The sequence below is a fragment of the Fistularia commersonii genome, chromosome 21 (assembly GCF_037954325.1).
Source record: "Fistularia commersonii isolate RoL2024-O1a breed Wild chromosome 21, RoL_Fcom_v1.0, whole genome shotgun sequence".
NCBI lineage: Eukaryota > Metazoa > Chordata > Actinopteri > Syngnathiformes > Fistulariidae > Fistularia > Fistularia commersonii.
The window spans coordinates 5,532,496-5,554,491 of record NC_141304.1 but is presented as its reverse complement, the minus strand read 5'-3'; the positions used below and the strand labels follow the sequence as shown (position 1 = coordinate 5,554,491).

At 38.7% G+C, this 21,996-nt stretch overlaps 1 protein-coding gene across 1 annotated transcript in view; it reads right to left on the bottom strand.

The window, feature by feature from the left end:
* Positions 1-19,840, bottom strand: part of camkvb (CaM kinase-like vesicle-associated b) — a 53,429-nt gene extending 33,589 nt beyond the window's left edge. Inside the window, exon 1 of the mRNA XM_086168453.1 lies at positions 19,701-19,840. The gene's annotated coding sequence lies outside the window, so the exon portion shown is untranslated. The remainder of the gene's footprint in view (positions 1-19,700) is intronic.
* Between the last annotated feature and the right edge of the window lie 2,156 nt (positions 19,841-21,996).

Below are 21,996 nucleotides of genomic sequence, written 5' to 3'. Positions count from 1 at the left end.
ATGTTTCAAGACATTTTTCAGCTGAAACCATCACAAGTAGTGCAGTTCTACATATTGGGGAGTAATAATTTAATAACGCGCTAGGGCCTACTTATTGTTCAAATGTTAATCAGTGTGGATTTTGGTAGCTCCCTATCCAAGCTGGGTCTTGAAAGCCATCCGCATAATCATTTAAATTCTCTTTTATTCAGAGAGAGCAAATAAAACTCGGCAGCATGAAGGGACTTCATGGCCAAGGCACTGTGCCACGGATTGTTAGATGTGTGTTGTAAGGTTGTTAGATGCGATAGAAACTGCTGCAGAGCTGTTGTTGTCTGACGAGTTGGTGTGAAAATAAAGAGAAGTTTCGTGCTAATGCTGCTTCACAGCGAAGCCAAGAAAATGGAACAATGGCATTATGTCATGTTTGTTCGTGTTAATTTTGTGGTGCTTTGCTGTCTTGTGCTTTATCTACATATTCACTGACATCACAGGGTATTAAGCGAATCTAGATTTGTGACATTGTATGTAATGGAAGATTACCCTTTCAAGGACTTTTCTTGAGAGAACACTGAGAAGACACTGTTCCTAAATCATCTTTGCTACCTCCTTATCTTGTAATAACAGGAACAAAGTGTCTGAGCCATATACTGTGCTCGTGGCTAACTACGGTGATGTGCAAGCCGATGGTGCAAAGAGACAACTCAATGGACCCTATGTTATGTTCATGTTGAACAATAAGGATGGGATGAGTCCACCTATTCCCACCCTTTCTCTAAAGAACTTTGTGTGAGCCTGATGTTATATATCCACCTTTCTCTATGCCATATGTATCCACCATTCTGTAACCATAGGTATCAACTCATCAACGCATCCATCATCTACCTCTTATCCTGCATTCAGGGTCGTGGGGGGATGCCAGAGCCAATCCCAGCTGCAATTGGGCGAGAGGCGGGGTTCGCCCTGGACTGTTCGCCGGTCAATAGCATTTGCCACATTTGCAGATAGACAACCATTCGCTCTCTCATTCGCACTTCTGGGAAATTTTCCCAATTTTTCCACTTTGAGAGAAAACCAGAAACCCCAGTGGAAACCCCATGCAGACACAGGGAGAACATGAAAACTCCACACAGAAAGGTCCCCTGTCAAAACTGAACCAGGGTCCTTCAAGCTGTGATGCAGAAGCGCTAACCACTGTGCCACTGTGCCGCCCCCATGGGGATTCACTAATTTAACAAATAATTACTCTGATGGATTACTGTCTCATCCAAACTGTTTATTAAAGGAGAAGAAATTATTTCCACATTATTTCCACGTTAAGCTTACCTTAAAATGCAGCAGAGAATCTATCACTCATACAAAACATTTCACCCTCTTCCTATGACTAAACTAACAACTGATACAGAGGAAAGAGAAAGTGTTGTGAATAAACACATTCTGATCCCCAAATAGAACTGTTTAAACTTTTCATTTTAATAAATCAATTTATATTTGTATTGTATCTGATCACAAAGATTTATCCTTTGTTTGTGGCAATAAGAGTCATTTAACACCCCCAACATCTTAACTCAGATCACTGGACAAACCATTACAAAGAGTCCCTACAAATACAAATACTTAAGTGGAGCAACCTTTTCTCAACTCGACTACATGGAATATACATGAAAACATGAATGTACATGAATACATGGATTCATGAATTCAAGTCAGGATGAGCAAGATTCCATGTCAGCCACAGTGACATAACAACACAGAATAAGGTGGGTAATGAATTGCAAGAACAAAGTGTGGTCAATCATTTTTTCCCTATCGATCAGAAGCACAGCCAGAGATTGGTACTATGGATATCAAGACAAGGAGGCTCATCACAATGTTTGCTAGGCAGTTGAGATCGATCGAGTTAAACAAGTTAAGCTCCCGTTGAACTTCCAAATCTAGGCAGGCAATGCAATCGGTTGATTTACAAATAACAGAAGAAGGCAATGTTGCTTGAAGAAGTCTGGAGTTAGCAACTTCTAGGTGCAACATATATGTGGAGAGAAGAGTGCCAAGATGGAAACTGCAAAAGTGTGTATGTGTGTGTGTGTGTGTGTGTGTGTGTGTGTGTGTGTGTGTGTTATGTAACTTTACGTTATGTTACATTAAGTTGCATTTATCCACTATCCGCCCGTTGTCACTTCCAACCTTCCCCACATACTTGTAAATAGGCATCTCTTTTGCTCATTTGGGAGCAGCTCAACTAATTTGCACTTAGAGGTGACATGAGAATATCCTGAAACCTGCATCAAACAGAGGGGAGACGCCTCGTCAGCTCACATCTGAAGGGCTGTAGAAGCCTCTCAGATGAGGGCTGATGTCTTTAGGTGAAGAAATTCAAATCCAGTTGCCACGACAAGAAAATTTCGACAAGAGATCAGAGATTAGAAGATCCATGTTGTTTTTTCGGGTTATGCCCGATGGGTTTCTTTGTATTTCCGATGTTGGACTTTTTCCCTATTAGACATCCCAATAAATTCAATGTGTTCTTCTGACAAGAAGAGTAAAGCTATGCATCAACAATGATTTATTTTGTCACATTAATTTTTACATACAGCACAAATATATACATATATATACACAATAAAGGGAACACTAAAATAACACATCCTAGATCTGAATGTATGAAATATTCTTATAAATACTTTGTACATAGTTGAACAAAATAACACAAAAATTATCCTTGGAAATCAAATGTATTAACCCATGGAGGTCCGGATTTGGAGTCACACTCAAAATTAAAATGGAAAAACACACTACAGGTTGATCCAACTTTGATGCAATGTCCTTGAAACAAGTCAAAATGAATCAGTGTTGCTTCCTAAGTGGACAGTTTGATTTCACAGAAGTGTGATTGACTTGCAGTCACATTGTCTTGCTCAAGTGTTCCCTTTATTTTTTTGAGCAGTATACTATATATACAGACACACTCATATATCACAGTTGCACAGCCTGCAAGACAGAAAGACAGGAAGAGTATTGCTGCAATCAAGTGTTTTCTTAATGAAATGCCACAATGCCTTTCTCCAAGTGTGGATCCTCATGGTATTAAAATTATCTCTTTGGCTGTAGATTATCTTTCACATACTATTCCTGGCATGCACAAATATTAAATGTATTATTTCAAAATGTATGATTATTTATGAATCAATGCCTTCAAGACATGAGGCTGATCAGTATGCATGGTGCTGCAGACAAGAATTGTAATATCATTCTAAAGTACAGTACTTTGATGTGACAGTCACACTCTCCTCTGGCGCTGCTGTGAGTGACAGCATAAAGAAAGTATCACATCTGCAAACAAGTGGTTACTCTCATGTTTATGTGTGGGTTTGAGTATTTATAAGGCTTTTTATCATATTTCTAAAAGCAATGTTGGTGGTCAAACTGGTGCTGTTTTCCTGTTCAATATGTGAGGCTCATTTTCTTAGATTTTTAAATTTAACAACCATTACAATATATGACCCACATTCATTATCGATGAACCAAATGTGAATAAGGTTTGGGTGAATGATGACAAAGACACAGGTTGACGCTTTACATCACACTGCGTAAATCATAGACTGAGGCATGGATTTCAGAGATGAAGGATTGGGGAAAAACAGACAAAAAAATCCAATTATATATACTTTATAACCCTACAGCATCTCCATGAGAATATAAACTGTGAGTCAAATACACAACACAAATAAGGGGTTATGTTTCCAACACCAAGATGGATAGTCAACTTTCATTTGACTTAATATCTTGCAAAAAATGTGGCTACTTTTATTTTCTAATTTGGGGGAAATTTCAGATTTTTTCCTTTTCCATGCCTATTCATGCTTGGGGATCATAAGGGGATCTCTTTCAAGTTAAGATTATGAAGATATGTACCATTTTTATATATAACTACAATACATAAGCAAATAGTTCTTAGGAAGGAAATAAACTAAAAAAGGCATATATATTGCTCGATGTTTGGATGCAAACACTTGGATGGTGTGTTACAATTTAAAATATTATGAATTAAAAAAAAAGGCTAAATACATCGGTAAGATGAATTGTTGGTGTTTGGTTTTTATTTACTATGAAAAAAAAATGTATCTTAGATATTTCTCAAAAGGTGATTGTCCACATTATAGAAATTGCAGCATTTTGCTACATATGAAAATATGTTTTTGAATAATAGATAATGCTGAATTCAGTTCCCTCCATTTCTTTTGTACAAACATGCTGCATTTTAATGTATTCAGTAATATTCTTCACAGCCTCACAATCCTTGTAATCTAATTCTCTCCAGGGGAGAAAACCTAGCAGGATGAAGGATGCGTAATCTCTCTTGACAGAATGTTGTAGAAAATTAGGCTCGTGTCATTTCGTGAAAGAGGCACTGATTTTCTGCCTGAAGATGTATTTTTATGTGTATACAGGTAAACAGATGCGGTACCCATTACCAGGATAATATTTTGTAAAACAAAGTCAGAAGAGAGGACTGAAAACCACTGCAGTGTCTTGAAAATTTGAACACAGTATGAATGTAAGATAACAGCCTTGTCTCCATGGTTACACTGTAGTCACATGGGTGAAATAACAGAACAGAACTGCCTCTCTCTGCAAGAGATGACATATTCATGGTGTGGAAAAGAACTTTGCCTGTTGAAGTGACACTCTTTCGCTCCTCAAACCGGGTGAGTGTGTGGACTGTGGCCCGCTGTCACAACAGTCCCACTGAGCTGTCCTGCATATTGCCTTCATCGTCCCAATGGAATCACAGCACCGCCTGCCCACCAGTCAGGCCCACCTGCTCCTCAGCCGAGCCAAACCAACCCTATTCCCATGCTGGCTGCATTTCCTGTTGCACAAACACCAAGCTGCCCGAAGAACGTCATCTCATTTGCCTTTCAGCCAGTGCTTAACTTGCTGCAGGCATTCATGCATGTTTCACACCCATGGTGTGATCACATTTGTCCTTTGTAAATGGAAGGAGATCCTAGTCCAAAGTTTTCCCTCTCTTGCACTCTGTAGCAAGGGAGACTTTAAACAGTCCGTGCAGGAAACACACTTTCTATTAACCTTGAGTAAACCAGAAGTCATTTGCTCTACTTACGTCAATACATACAATAATTGTTACCAGTTTGTATTGGCTGCTTTTCAGACTTACTTTGATGACTATATTTTTTTGGTTTTACTTCCTCACATTTAAAGGGAACCCCACCTGGGAGGACTTATAGGCATGAATATACTTTACTGAATATACTTTACATACTAGAGTGTGTTGTAAAAAAAAAACAAAAAAACGAAGAATTGTTATTTATTTAAAAATCGCAATTTAGAACACATATGTGAATCCATTGTTTTACAAGTGTAATACATGCTAGGTTGATGATGTGTAGAGGTTGCTCTTGTTAGCGTTGGCTTTCAGCTAGTGTTAACTTTTGCTCGGTATGTACGGTAATATTGCCAGATTGTGCTGCTTTTGGGTACAATTTCCAGTCCAAAGTAAATAAAGGGACTGATGCAAGTCTACACAGCTTTCCAAGGGACAAGAAGAGGAGAAAGGAGTGGAAAATTGCTTGTGGACTCACAAAACTTCTTAAGGACCTTCAAGTGTTTTTCTGCTTCTCTCTGGATACATTTGATGCATTTAGCCAAGCTAAGCTACCGAAAGAGCTCATGGGTGCTGCTAGTTTTAAACTGCCAACATTCTTATTTCACAATCATACAAAAGGTAATCAGGAAACGAGTGAAGCCCGCTCCAAGAACGCCAGAGGCACGAGATGCTGGATGTTCTCCCATGTAGATGTCAACAAGACGCTACTGCAGAAGTAGCATCTGATGACGAGAGGACTTGTGACCACAAGTCACCCAGTCAGTCAACCCAGCAGTCCGTACGTCTACGGTGAGCAGCCGATGACTAAAAGTGAAGCTACTTACAACAGACGTCGTTCTCGTACACACACAAGTGACTTTAGCCGACTCTTGCCTCTTCGCGTCTTTGTTCGTCTTCATTTTGAAGCTGATTTTGACTTTTGCCTTCAGTATTATCCTCCTCACTCAAATATCTCTCAGGTTCAAATGGGAAAAGTTGTACAGATGACATGTTTTTGCACCGTACAGTAAAATGAATGGGACTGAACCCCGTGTCAACCTCGTGAGGTCACTACCCAGACAGAATTCCCACGTAAACAAAAATGGCGGCCTATGAGCGAAAGTTTTTTTTTACTATTTTATACAAACGAAGATATGTTTCAAGATTTTCAATATTGTTTTTATATAGCTGTTGCAAAATTGATCAAATAGGACAAAACTGTATAACAATAACAATAATGGCACAGGTTTGTGGCTTGCCATTTCTGATAATACTTTATCGAAGTGAAGGTTTACTTATATGATGGCTGGGTGTCAGATTGTTATGCCTCATTGTTTATCCAGTTGCGTAATACAAAACTAAGTGGTCAGTGCTAGTACAGAGGGTAGTGTTAAAATGGTTGTAGTCTTTATCTAATCTATCAGAGTAGAGGAGCATCCGTTGTTTCATTTATGCCTGCAAGATTTAATTTTTTCAGCCATCTATGTTTCTACCTGTTTAGTATTTTTTAATTAATTTAATATTTTCTTATTTGCCAAAACAAAAACAAAGTAGATAAGATAAAGGTACCATGGAACGATGTTTAAGAGCCATCAATGTTAAGTGCAGATCAAAATAGGTGAGAGGTGTCACAGCAGGGTTTATTTAGCAGCTGCTCGGATGATGATGGTGATGGTGATAACAGTATCAAAGTGTTTATTTTTTCTTTGGTTTGGTTTTGTTGTTTTTCTGATTCCTACATAATGATAGATGTTCAAAGTTCTGTGCTCACCAATATTTTCTCTTTCTTTAGACCTGTCTGAAACAACAGTGCATAACTTCATCAACATTTCCACTTCAGAGACTAAATGGCTCTTGTGGTTAAATTGCTGTGACTAATGATTCCGGGGCTGGCAGTGTTGTTTGCCTATTTTTAAAACTTTCAAGTTGGATTTCTGGTGCAAGCCATTAGAAGGATATTACAGTAGTTTGTGGATAAATGCAGCTGTGTGGGCACAATAGGACCAATACGGGGATAAAAATATTCAAAAGGACATTTTGTGGGGCGCGAGGTGCAGGAGGTGGAGCAATCGTTTTTGGAACCGAACATTTCTGGTTTGATTCTCGGCTCCTCCTAGTGTGGAAGTTTTGTTGAGCAAGGCACTGAAACTAACTGCTCCCCTGGCGCCGGTCGACAGTATGCCTACTGCTTATGGTTCATCCATGATGGGTTAATTGCAGAGAATGAATTTCCCCACAGGAATTGATAAATTGTTATTTTACCATTATTACAATTAGTATGGAATTCCCAACTATTTTAAATTGCCTATTCTCTGATATACCATGATTTGAAAAATAGGAAGATGTTTTTAAATTATAATATTAATTACAGTAAATTTGGATATCATAGGATTCATAATTCATGATTTTAGCTCAGTCCCAATACAATAATTAATGTGAAAGCTGGAGCCAGAACATTCAAAGCCCATAATGAAAGACCTGTGATCCTTGTTTGGCCTTTCTCATATACTCCAAGTTAATGTGGCAGTAAGCACAACACACTGCACAACAGAAACCAGCTATCTAAGCACAGTTAGACTCTTGCTTCTTTTCCTCCTACGTGAATGAAAAAGCCTATCTGAGCTCTCTTCTCCAGTCAATAGCAGCAGTGTGTACCTAAATATACTTTTGTTTTCCAATATTGTCTCGGCATTCATACAATGAATGTGTTCTAAGTGTGTCAGTGAGACGAGATGGGTTCACACTGAACACAGAGACATCAGGCCTGGTGATGAGCCAGGTAATGCTGTGCATGTGACACAGGGATCATCGGGATGGGAGGGGATGAAATAAATGAATTAGGTGTGAATTTTGTTGCAAATGGAGGCGCTCACTGCCCCAAAACTTGTTTCTGAATTGGCATTTAATTTATTGCCAGATTTGTACCTTTACCTAAATTTATTCAAAGACATTGAGCAATGTCTGTCAGCGAAAAGCTATGGTTTGTGTATGTGACTGAACACGTGAGTCTTTTTGATTTTATAATAACAATGTTGTACAAAAGAGATTGCCCATTTACTTAGTGTAAAATCTGAAATGCTTCCTCTTCACACTTCAACAGCAAATCTGACCCTTCTATGCGCCCGTTGTTAGTTGCCTTGGTTACAAAGTCATTTAGTGTGGCATTATAGTACAGTACTGTTGCTCATTGCAGAGAGACGCAAGAAGAGGATCTATGTCGTGTGCTGCATATTTCTATATTTAGGGGGATGCTATATTTTTAAGATTCCAAGAGATTTATTTCTGTTTTTCAAGAAGAGGAGATAGAACACTAGGGTACATCATTAAATAACTGTTGTGTATTTCACTGACAAGCAGCAGCAGCACTTGTTCTGAATCATATTTGTTGTTTAGTTGGAGCACCATGCCTCTCATTCATGTCTGCCACCTGTTTCCTCAGCAGTTTCCCGCCTCCTTTTATCTGCTGACAAGGGTTAGAATTGTGGTTTAAATTAATTGTGAAATATGCCAAGTCTTAATAAAACAAGCATGAGCATAATTAAAGGATTCCAAGTTTGTATCCCTAGTTAGGATTGGAATGAGAATTTGTTTATTGCCTTTGCAAGCTTTGAATACAATGCAATTAGAAATGCTGCCATTCACGGCACACAGAAATGAGAACAATGAAAATAATTTAATTAACAAATAAACAGGAAAATGATTGTAGTATTTGTATACTAAAAAGGTTAAGCTGTTGGCTGATATACAACATATCCAGAATTGTGGACTCATGACTGACAGGTGGTCTGTCCATGTCCAACCCTGCCTCTTGGCCAATGTCAGCTGCAATGAATGAATTGAATGAATGAATGATGATTATTCTTATAAAACTGTAAGTATTCTTTTTATATCTCAATTTTTTCAATACATTATTGAGAATGTATTTTCAGAGATGAAGATGCTAAGGTTCTCTTTGGGAGTGACCAGGATGGATAGGATCAGGAATGAGTCTATCCGAGAAATAGCACATGTTAGATGTTTTGGCCAGAAGGTCAGAGAAGCCAGACTGAGATGGTTCGTTCATCTACAGAGGAGGGATAGTGAATATATTGGTAGACGGATGCTGGAATTGAAGCTGCCGGGCAGGAGGTCTAGAGGAAGACCAAAGAGAAGATTTATGGACGTAGTGAGAGAGGATATGAAGGTAGTTAGATTGAGAAGGTTGATTCACTGTGGAGGAGAAAAGCCAAAAGGAGGAGAAGAAGATTGAGACTGTATTTTACTATCTAAGTACACATCAAATCACATCTATCTAATAATGCAACACAATCAAAAACATAGTCTTTAACACTCAAATATCTACATGACATCTGGCTTCGGCAAGAGGATAGTGCAGTGAGTGCACATTGTGCCTTTGCTTTAAATGATATTTATCGTGCATATGTAATGCATAATGTATAATGTATAAGTACTCCTGCAGTTGTATTACAACCTTATTAGTGTTAATAAATCCATGGCATCAGTAAACAAAGACATCCATTACCATTTATTTCGTTTTGTAAGGTATGCAGAGAAGTAAAGTGCTCTGAATAAAGTTTTCCCTCAACCTGTTTTCTTTGCCTACACTACTGCACCTTTCAGAAATCAATACAAGTCCTTGTCTTAAAAATCCAATGAAAACAGAGCTCTTTTTCTTATTTGTCTGAAAACAATCCACTTGTTTTAATATTAAAGCTCATTTAGAGATTTGTTAGGTAATGACGAAGGGGTCACACAATTCACACCTCTACTACACTCACCCCAGTAATGCAGCCACAGGAATAACGGGCCAGTGTCTCCCTGAGCGAGCCTCGGAGGGGCACAAGCCAGTGTCTCCCTGAGCCGGTCCCAAGTCCAGATAAATGTAGATGGTTGCATCAGGAAGGGCAGCCGGTGTAAAACTTTTGCCAAAACCAAACATACAAATCAAACCTAATAATCTCATACCAAGTTGGACGAGGCTCGGGTTAACAACAACCGCCACTGGTACCTATGACCTACAGGATACCAGTGGCAATTGGGCTACTGTGGATCAAAGAAGGAGAGGAGGATGGCTTGTTCGGAAGCAGAGAAAGAAGAGGAAAAGCAGCAGTCTGGGGCTGACAGTAGGGACTTTGAATATCGGGACTATGAGAAGAAAAGGTAGAGAGTTGGTCGATATGATGCAGAGAAGGAAGGTGGATATACAGTGTGTCCAGGGGACCAGGTAGAAAGGTAGTAAGGCTAGAAGCTTGAATTGTGCTATTGTGGTACTGACAGGAAGAGAAATGGAGTAGGAGTTATCTTGCAGAGGAGTTTGTTAAGAATGTTCTGGAGGTTAAAAGATCGTCAGATAGACTTGTGAGTCTGAAACTGGAAATTGAAGGTGTGATGCTCAATGTTGTTAGTGGTGATGCCCCGCAGGTGCAATGGGAGTTCTGGACTGAGTTAGATGAAGTGATGCAGTATATCCCCAAAAGAGGGGCAAAAGAGGGGATGAAGAGGTGATGGACAGATGTGGGAGATTTTGCAAAAAGGATGGAAATCTTTTCCAGAAAAGATAGGAACATTAAACTTATAACTTATAAGAGCAGAGGTAGAAGCACGCAGGTAGACTACATCTCATATAGACGAGGTTACCCGAAAGAGATCAGTGACTGCAAAGTAGTTGTAGGTGAGAGTGTAGCCAGGCAGCATAGGATGGTGGTTTGTAGGATGACTCTGGTGACAAGGAAGATCAAGAGGACAAAGGCAGAGCAGAGGAAAAAGTGGTGGAAGCTGAAAAGGGACTGTTGGATGGTTTTCAGGGAGGAGTTGAGAAAGGCTCTGGGAGGTCAGGGAGAGTTTCCAGGTGACTGGACAACTACAGCTAATGTTAAGTTAGGGAGACAGGTAGGCGAGTACTTGGTGTATCACCTGGAAGGAAAGTAGATAAGGAGAATTGGTGGAGGAATGTGGAAGTGCAATAGTATATACAGAGAAAGCAGTTAGCAAAGAGGAAGTGGGACACTGAGGGGACTGGTGAGAAAAGACAGGAGTCCAGGGCGATTCAGTGTAAGGTAAAGATAGAGGTGTCAAAAGCAAAACAAGGGCCAAAGGTTACTTGCATGCTCGGTTGGGTAGATAGTGATGGAAAGGATGTATAGCAGGTCCAGGTGATAAAGGGTAGAAAGGGAAATGTATTGACAGATGCTAGAAAAGTGATAGGAATATGGAAAGAGTACTTTGAAGAAGTGATGAATGAGGAGAATAAAAAAAGAGGGAAGGGCTGAAAGAAAGTGGTGACTATTGTAGACCACAAAGTAGCAGAGATTAGAAAAAGTGAAGTGAGGAAGGCATTGGATGAAGAGTGGAAAGGCAGTTGGTCCTGATGATCAACCTGAGGAGATATGGGAGTGTCGAGGAGAGGCAGCGGTAACAGGATTTTAGAGAGTGAGAAGGCCAGAGAAAGCAAGAGGGAACTGCATTGCATTTTTGTAGACCTAGAAAAAGCATATGACAGGTTACCAAGAGAGGAACTCTGTTGTTGTATAAGGAAGCCTGGTGCAGCAGAGAAGTATGTTCGTTTGGTGCAGGACATGTATGCTAGCTGTGATACAGTGGTGTTCGCTGTCGGGGTAACAGAGAAGTCCAACGTGGAGGTGGGACTTCATCAGGGATCATCTCTGAGCCCCTTCTTGTTAACAGTGGTGATGGACAGGCTGACAGATGAGGTTAGACAGGAATCTCCGTGGACCAGGTTAGTCGCAGCAAGACAGATTGTACGTGTGTGAATGAGAGGACCCCAGGTGGAACGGTAAGGCTAAAGCGAGTGGAGATCAAGAAGTTGGAGGATTTCAGGTACTTGGGGTCAACAGTCTAGAACAGCGGAGAGGTTTAGAGACGAGTTCAAGAAAGTTGGAATGGGTGAAGAAAAGTGTCAGGGATACTATGCGATAGAAGATTATCAGGCAGAATGAAAGGAAAGGTGTACAAGACAGTGGTGAAACCAGCAATGCTGTGTGGTCTAGAAACAGTAATAATGACAAAAAGGCAGGAGGCAGAGCTAGAGGTCACAGAGGGGAATTTCACTGTACAGGGAAACTTGTTTCTACACTGTACATCTGAAAACAAACGCTTTGAATCTTGAGATGAAGATGCTATGAGTCTCTTTTGGAGTGACCAGGATGGATAGGATCAGGAATGAGTCTATCGGAGGAACAGCACATGTTAGAGGTTTTGGCGAGAAGGTCAGAGAAACCAGACTGAGATGGTTCGGTCATTTAGAGGAGGGATAATGAATATATTAGTAGACCGATGCTGGAATTGGAGTTGCCAGGCAGGAGGTCTAGAGGAAGACCAAAGAGAAGATTTATGGATGTAGTGAGAGAGGATATGAAGGTAGTTGGTGTGAGAGAGGAGGATACAGAGAATAGGGTTAGATGGTTAAGGTTGATTCGCTGCAACGACCCTTGAAGGGAAAAGCCAAAAAGAGAAAAAGACTACCGTCACTCCAGTAACCAACTGCTATAACCTGGCATATCAACATCATATATAGTAATGGAACAGCAACCTTGTCATGCTACTTTAATGCAGAATAGATTCACTCTGTCCTTCATCAGCTTATCTCGTTCAACACCAAATAGAAGAGAGGATAATACATCTAATGACATGGCTCTCATGGTCTATGCAAAGGGTTGGAGCAAGTACACTTTTATTTAATTTCTTTTTATTATGATTGTTATTGCAACTTAAGTCTTGAACAACATTGTTTTAATTACTCTACAAACATCTATTAATCCATAGATAGTTACCGAGGAAGTTTCCTCACACACTGAAATATCATGGAAAACGCATCCTATGTCTGCTGGAAAAATCAGAATGTTTTACAGATTAATTATTCATGATTCAAGATTCAAAGTGTTTATTGTCACATGCACAGTATAGAAACATTTCCCTGTATAGTGAAATTCCTACTTTGCTGTTAGCAGTGCATTTGGATATGTGCTGATAGGAAAAGTGTAAACATTTTCATAAATATGATTATAGATCTGAATATGAACAGTGGTAATTATAAATACCATCAATGCCTCCTCCACTTTGTGAATGAGAGACAGAGTAGGAGGCTGCTCCTCTTTCTGTAGGAGGTCCATTACCTCTGATGCACTGTGGAAAGGAGATGATGTGCAAGCTCAAGACCACTGTAACACCACCACAGATGAAAATGTCTACAGTGGCTGTCTGAATCAATGCTAAGGTGAAATATTAATCAATTTTCATTTAAAATTCCCCTTAAAAATTTCTCTTCGTGGATGCCTGGCAGACCAGCTCATTGAAACTGCATGGAGCCGTATGTAACCATCTTATTATACAGGACTGTCTCAGAAAATTAGAATATTGTGATAAAGTTCTTTGTCTTCTGTAATGCAATGACAAAACAAAAATGTCATACATTCTGGATTCATTACAAATCAATTGAAATATTGCAAGCCTTTTATTATTTTAATCTTGCTGATTATGGCTCACATCTTAAGAAAACTCAAAAATCCTATATTAGAATATCATGAAAAAGTCATTTTTGTTTTTCAGAATATCACTATATCCTAATTTTCTGAGACAGTCCTGTATACTGCAATTCCATCTGTTTCATTGATAGACATTTTCAGTCAATCGTGCTGCCATAGATTTCATTCCAATAAACAGATTGCTTCACTTTATTCCTTAACAACCTAATTCTTCTGACTGACTGGCAGAGTCACTTGTGCTCAAAACAAAGTACTGTTCTTTTCTGCCGTGACAGCACTTACTTTCTTTAACTGGAACCCTGATTCTTATAATCAGTAGAAAAGGAGGAGTTGGGAAAAGGCCAGAGGAGGCAAAGGACAACACCCCTGCTTTAGGCCCCTCTGACCCGGCCTATCAGACATGTGCAGTGATGTCAGATTTTCAAGTGATGCAGAAGTATTATCATCACAACTCACAAAATGAAGTGATTGAAAAGAACAGTTCTAATAAGAGGAGAAACATCTCAGAAGGTCTCAGAGTCTGGAATTGTCAATATTTAGTATAATGCATTAAGCTGCAGTTCGCCTTGCGATTTAGAAATGTCAACAGCAAAACTGTAAATGTAAAAATGGTTTGGTATTGACACTCAATGGGAAAAAATAAATCTTACATTATGATGTCTATGAATGTTCTCAGCCATCCAGTTCATGGTTAATTGTTGTCAATTCTTTTCCTGGAAACAGAACTATTCTAGAACTGAAGAAGCCTCTCAGGTGAGACGTAGAATGTCCACAAGAGAAAAAAATCCAGTCCAGTTGCCATGACAAGATTTGATGAGGATATCAGACTTTTTAATTCCTCTTCCCTGAGCCGCAGGGAATCTTCAAATCTTTGTACTTAAGACCTTAAAACACTTGATAGCCTTAACCTTGACATTTTATATTTCATTGTATTTCTTATTCTCCCTCCTTCCTACTATTATCTATTACTGTTATGTTTTTGCTTGAAACGCTGGCACAACAATTTCCTTCGGGATAAATAAAGTTGTTCTCATCTCATTTCATGATCATCTTCCATTTGGATGTGAATACCTTCACACATTAGGCAGTGGTGTATATCACAATTTAACACATTTTCTGATATGAATGTCTTTACAAAATCCAACTATGCCAGCAGTTATAGAATTTTGCAAGAAAGAAGTACGGTAACCTTTTTTTAATAAATTGGGCAATTAATGAATTATTCAGTATTATTAGTACATCAAAACCCTCAAAAATCTCGCAAATGGTTTCCATCGGGACAAATCGAGGCTCCATGGTTGTGTCTTTGCGTCATAAAGGAACCTAGAATCTGATGTTAGGTTGATGTGGTGGTTGGTACTGACCAACAAAGGACTGAGCAATTTGGTTTGAAAAACCCCTTTTTATTTGATTTCTGCTAGTCAGTGTCCTTTTACCATTCATTTCTTTTTCATTTCCCTCTATTTCCTATTTTCGGACTTGATCTGTTTGGATTTTGAAGGTATAAAGTCACCATCAAATTATTTTCCAATGCTGAATTTGATTTGAAAAAGTTTTCACAAATATTAATAATTTATTAATTTTTCTAATTTGCAAAGCCAAATAAACCCCTGTCAAAAAGTCAGTTTTTGAACAGGGGACACTGTGTATCCACCACACAATGTAATTTCCACTGGCAGCTTCTATGTATTGCTTGAACTTTGATCACAAAATGTTTTGAATTGTTGTCATTCTCAGAATCCATGAGCTGTCCGTCTGACAATGGCTAAAATTTAGAAACCAATGCAATATTAGCGGTTTTGTGGTGATTGATCTATAGGCATTGCCATTGTAAAATACTCGTAACTTGTACTTTCCTCACCTGTTTTTTTTTTTTTTTGTCTTTACTCATCTACCGGTTTTGCTTCTTTCTACTTACACCCTGACAAATTGCCGGCTTCAATAAGAACAGCAAAGTAAGACCTTCTTCGTGCGTGAAAACACATTTCCCTACTGCACACATGACAATAAACACTTTGAATCCATAGAATCCTTTACAGTTCAACAGGCAAAGTGAAATGTGTGTTGGTAAATAGAGTTTAAATTGAAAATATGACAAACATTACTGGAGAATTCCTTGAGGATGGAGATTAGACATCATTCACCCAGACAATGGGTACCACTTCAGCGCACCTGCATGGAACATAGGACCCGCTTATATGTAATTTAGTCAATATAGAGTACATACAGGATCTCGGACACTCATAGTGATACGTTTTCATCCCCAAAAATAACCCCTGAAATTTCTATTTAAATCAAGTCTTTCATCACTGAGAGGAAGCTGATGGAAAATATAGTAGGAAGGTTTTTTGTTTGTTTTTTGTTGGTTTTTTTTTTTTTTTGGTTTGTTTTCTGTCATTTTCTTGCTGTTTGAAAGTTTAAAAAAAAACTTTGAAAGTCTTGAAAGATATTACAACATGAAGTTACAAACAAAAACAACAAAATTCATTATAACTATCAGAGAAAATATGCTGACATCAGGAACACATTCATCCAACATCTGTCATGTTTCCTCCAGAGGTAGGAGTGGCTACCAGTACTTCAGTGCAAGTTGTTTCCCACAGAATAACAATATTCAGTTGATAATGTACTTTAACTCCACAGAATGGGAGGATCCCTGAGTGCAAAGGTCTACCCATAATTATATTAACAAGAAATATTGTTATTGATGGCTGTGGTGTGTAGGAGCAGTAATAAAGCTTGCTAGTGCATTATGATAATAAGTAACCTGCACTGAAATGCATGATGAAGCTCCCAAAGCATGGATTTCATAGCAGCTACGTGCAGCTACAGGTTCCAGTTCAGGATTATATCACTACCATAACCGACATTTTACTCATCGTCATTTTCATACGCACTCACTATTCATGGCAGAGTATTGATCCATAGTAAATGGAGTGCAAGAAAATTAAAAAAAATACTCTTTCTTGTTGCAGTTACTCTGGGACTTCATGGCATCATTTATTTCAACTTGGCTGCTAGATTAATTTGAGGACAGCGTTGCCAGCATTTGATGGGTAAACAGCAGCAGCAGCAGCAGCGATAAAACTGGCGAAGCAAAATATTCAGCGATAAATCAGCTTATTGTGGAGGGATGATATGTATAGCTGCATATCTGCATGATTTACTTTTCTACCTTAAAAGATGTGGTTTGCACTGCAACAAGAGTGTCAGATTTATTTACGATACAGAACCCATTTGCATGACTGATCGTCATTAAATTCTTTCTGTGGAGATTTTTAAATTACATCTTAACCTGGGAGAAAAAAAATGCATGCCAATCATTTATATTTACGAGGTCTACCTTACATGTAGTTTACATACAGTCAATACAATCATCATGGTCAGCAGTGGCTGAGTTTCCACAAGCATTTGAATTTTTTCTTCAAATCCACAGACTACACTTAGCACACAAACTGCTGTGAGCCTATCCATATCTTATTTCTTCACATCTCCTCCTTACACACTTAAGGGAGGTTAGCTTCACTTTCACTTTCATTATCAAAAATGTACTTGTTTCCACATTCAAAAATCCAACCATTTTATATTTCCTCACAACACCTGCAACCCCAATGGGAAACATCACTGACTCTCCAATCATCTTGGCAGCACTGTCTCCTCTCGGTGACTGTTCTTCTGCTTTGGTGTCAAAATGTGCACTTCTCACTTTCTGTAAAAAGGATGCCATATATCTGTTCGAAAAATAAACTTCTTTCACTTAAAACAGAAAATGTAAACACTGGACAATCTTCAGTCTATCTCTCAGAACATTCCACTAAACGTTGATTTGATATATAGTCTATTCTACCTATTGCAGCAAAGTTACTCTCAGCGCACTTGTGATGATGTGATGTTGTGGTATGGCCCTAGCAGTGGGGGACTCTCTGAGGCTAAATAAAAAAATGTAAAAAAAATATATATCAGCATGAACAAAGCAACATGCAAGCAGGAGAATAAATGTATTAAATCTTCAGACAAAGCATACTCTCAGGGGGTGGGCTACCTGTACTATATGTAATAACAACAGCAACAACAACAATAATAATAATAATAATAATAACAACAATACAATGATAATAATAATAATAATAATAATAATAATAATACAATGATAATAATAATAATAATAATAGTGATGATAATAATAATAATAATAAAACAATGATAATAAAAATAAAAATAAAAATAAAAATAAAAATAAAAATAAAAATAAAAATAAAAATAAAAATAAAAAATGATAATAATATTAATAATAATATGTGTAGCATACTGAGAAGAAAAGGCATGAAAAAAAGAAAAGCGTACGCTCATTGAAATTTGTGATATGCCAAAATTAGTTTTTCAGTTTAAAGAAATTTTTCATATTTCCTAATCTCTCCATGATGCAAAGCAGCTCACACAGACTTACATCTACCTTCTTGACAAATTTCAGGCAGCAGAGGCAGGGGAGCTAATTGTGTACAAATAGCAAGGTTATGTGGTAATCTGCTGCTCTTTCCTCAAGATGCTGCTGCCCACCTGGGGTCTCTTGCAAGTCTGGACGTCTTATGGGTCTGAGCAAATCATTAGTACATTAGGCTCATTGGTTGTGCCTCCCTTCCTCCCGAGTGTGCATCCCTCATCTCTAAGGTCCTTAAGGACATCACTTACAGATGGATGACATCAATCTATAGTGGATTGTTTTGGGGTTATATATAGGGCAGGCTCCAGTGGGGTTTCTTTAGCGAGTCCCGGCTCCAGGATGTGAAATGTTTCAAGATGGAAAACTGTAGGACCTTGGTATATGTAACTGTTGTGGTGTCAGGGTTAAGGTACAAATTAGGTTTCTAATAGCACGGTAAGGATTACACTACAAGTATTCAACTTTGGGTTGCAGGCTGCTTATTTTCAGATTCAGAATAAGAAAAACTTTATTTGTCCCCGAGGGGCATTTGGGGGGGTTGTTTGAATACATTTATGAATACACATGTCATATTCCAGAAATCTAACTTGCACAAAATGATACAGCACAGTAAAAGATGACAACTCTATGATTAATGAGAATGTTAATACAGTAAGTTAAAGTAGGTTAAAACTTGTTCCCAGTCTTAATGTAAGACTCGAACTAAACATCAGAGCTTTGCTCTTGTATACATCTCAGGGAGGGAATGTGCACGCCTGCAGAAACAATAGTGTTCCTATCTCAAGGATCTTCACAGAAAAAAATCCAATCCCTCCACTGATTCTTTGTGATTTTAAAACCGTACTTAATGAAAAGGATGGACTGTTTCTATTTTTTCCAAAATGCAATAAATGCAGCACCATTGCAGATCACACTTGTGTGTAATTTGAGTCACAGCAAACCTCACTTGAACCTCAACTAATGTGCAATTTTCAATTTCACTAAATGATGTCTACCAGCCACTGCCTTCACATACCTTCACATCTATTTTAAAGTACTGTCAACCTGATCCACATTTTAAATGAAGCAAAACCTAAGAGATTGTTCCCAATTATTCCCAATTTTTCAAGTAAAGGTTTCTGTTTTGATGGATTTTACCCCCCAACATCACCATTTCATGCTCAATTACTAAGCGCTGTGGCATCAGCATCCCCACTGAATCACAGCACATTTGACTTGTCTGTGTGTCTGATATAAGCTGCTGTAATGTATAAACTCTTCATATTTTTTAAAGTAAGTATTAATGGTAATGAGGTGGTCAGATGCGTTCCGTTCTGCTTATTCATAATTCAAATGCTCATTAATGTTGAAACAGGAACACACCACTATGAACGTATAGAAACACCCTTTGTGGTGCAATGAGGCTGAAATATTGCAAAACTTCTTACAACTGACAGGTACTCACTCAAGGATGCGCTAGAAAGGTTTTGCTTCACTATTTCTTTTAAAGACGGTCGCAGTTCCATAAGTCAATTGTTCTTAATTCAAGTACCGTGTAAGATACTCGTTTATCACTTACCGTCAAGCGGATAAAAAAGTACTTTAAATCCCTGTATTTGTACTGTTGCTTCCCATTCCTTGCCTACTTTTTAAAACCCAAAGAAATATATGATCGAGAAAAATCTTAACTTACCTTGGCACAAAATTCCGCCTCCAAACGTTGGATCCGGGACGGTCAAAGTCGAGTTTTTGTCCTTGGAGCGACCCTCACACGTAAAGGCGCTGGTCAGCCGTGAAGTTTGACAGAATCAAAGTACTTCTAAAAACCAAATGCTTGCGCTCCTGCAGCCGGTAGGACCGAACCATCTGCTGCGTCTGAGTGCGTCAGGCTCCGCGGAGATGGAGAGCGCGGGAAGGGAGGGAGGGAAGGAGGGGAGGAGGGTGGGGGGTCCAGAGCGCACAGCGGATAGGACGGCGCGCAAAGACGCATTCGAGGTATCTGTCCGTCTTCCAAACCACTGGACACTCGGAGTTTGCAGAATGAAGGTGCCGTGATGGGTTTCCGTGCAGGAACCCGTTCTGTGCCTTCCATCACATCCTGCTGCTGCTGCTGCGTCAACCAAGACACACGCCTTTACCATCATGGCAGTGGTTCGTCAGATAATTCGAATTGAAGCGTTTCAAAAATATAAAGATCATCATTACATATTTTTGTTTGCTGCTGGACATGAACATCTAACAGTTCCATACTACAGAAACATAAAGGGGTCTTCTATTCAAAAGCAAATACAAATAAAGAATGTCACAAATTCATTATTTAACATTAAATCATATTTGTCCTGAAAAAGCAGCAACTTATTTCGATTTAATTTCTTTCATTTGACACAGATTTAAGCATAGTTGTTGAAGCAATGCATTAATGCTGTCAGTATTATATGTAAAATATGACAACCCTGGCAGTGAATGATCATAATATTATCCATGCATACATTTACCAAGCTTTGGAGACAACCGGTGTGTGCCTTGCATGTATCTCTACTCTCTCATCCCGTGGTTATTCTATCCATCCAAGCATCCATTGTTTATCGCTTATCCTACTCAGGGTTGTGGGGGATGCTGGAGCACATCCCAGCCGCCATCGTGCAAGAAGAGGGGTTCACCCTGGACTGGTAGCCAGTCAATCGCAGCAACACATTCACTCTCTCATTCACATATATGGGTCATTTTTCCCAATTTTTCCAGTAACCTGTTGCAGGAATCCCGAGAACCTTTAGGAATCTCACGCAGACGTGGAGGAAAACATGCAAACTGCGCAAGTCGGAATTGAACCAGGAACCCATGAGAACCCGAGCCGCCCATCATAATACTGCTATAAAGAAATTAGTAAATGCTTTCCAATGTCATCGTCTTAAACATTTTAACAGTCCAGCAATATCCGACAATCTTCATTAAGTCTGGATTCTGTGAATCTGTGCTTTGCATTTCATGCATTTAATTTCTGTTTGGCAAAAAAGGGCAAAATGCAACAAGCACAGGAGGACATTTTGCATTTTGCTAAATAATGCCACTTGTCAGAATCATGGCTCAACCAAAAAGAGGAAAAATCACATTTGACCAATCTGTCCAGTGTGCCTCCTAGTGTAGTGAAACCTCCAATGCTTCATGTTTCATATAATTACATGCAGGAATGTTGATTGTTTTAATTTTTCCCACAGTATGGGACAACAGGTAAACACAGATGTGACTAATGATATTAATCAAGGCTCTTTTCCCAAACAGAAGCCTGTGGTTAGTAACACCTGTGTTTACTTGTTTCAGCTTGTCAAATTTGTGTCGGATTTCTGTGGAAAAAAAAGGCGCCAACATTTATTTAGTTCCTCCCCAGTGATGTGTTTGTGTCCTGGTGTTTGTCACCATTCCGTAATCTACTCTCCCCGTTATAGTACAAGATGTTTCTAAATGACGCTCACATCATTTCCACTACCCATCCCCCACCCAGTTTTATAAGGTAAGTCGAGGGCTTTTTATTGTCACTGTCTCCTGGTTTGGAAAAAAATGTATTTCATCTTTACGTTTAAATGTTATCAGCAATGCATTGCACGTTTTTTTTTTTTCATTGTGTTTGACATACCCAACACTTCTTTCTAAATCGTGCATGTAAAATCATATTTACTGTAACCCGTTGCAAAAAGTATTCCACAATACATTGTTATTAAGTAAGATCCATGGCTCCAACCAGGCAAGTGCATAAAGATTATCTTGAAAGTTACAAAACTTTATGTTTATTTGTTGTTCAAATAACGAGTAAATTAGTTTCCAGACTAGACGTTCACTTAAACACCATCTCAAGTGGGGTGACACGATTATGCTATGACAAATTTAAAAACCCAAATATTGAAGTGTTCTTCTGAGTCTACTTTCCGCAAAGTAAAATGTTTCATGCTAGACAACTAAATGAATTAATGTGTGTGTGACCAGTTGTGTCAAAC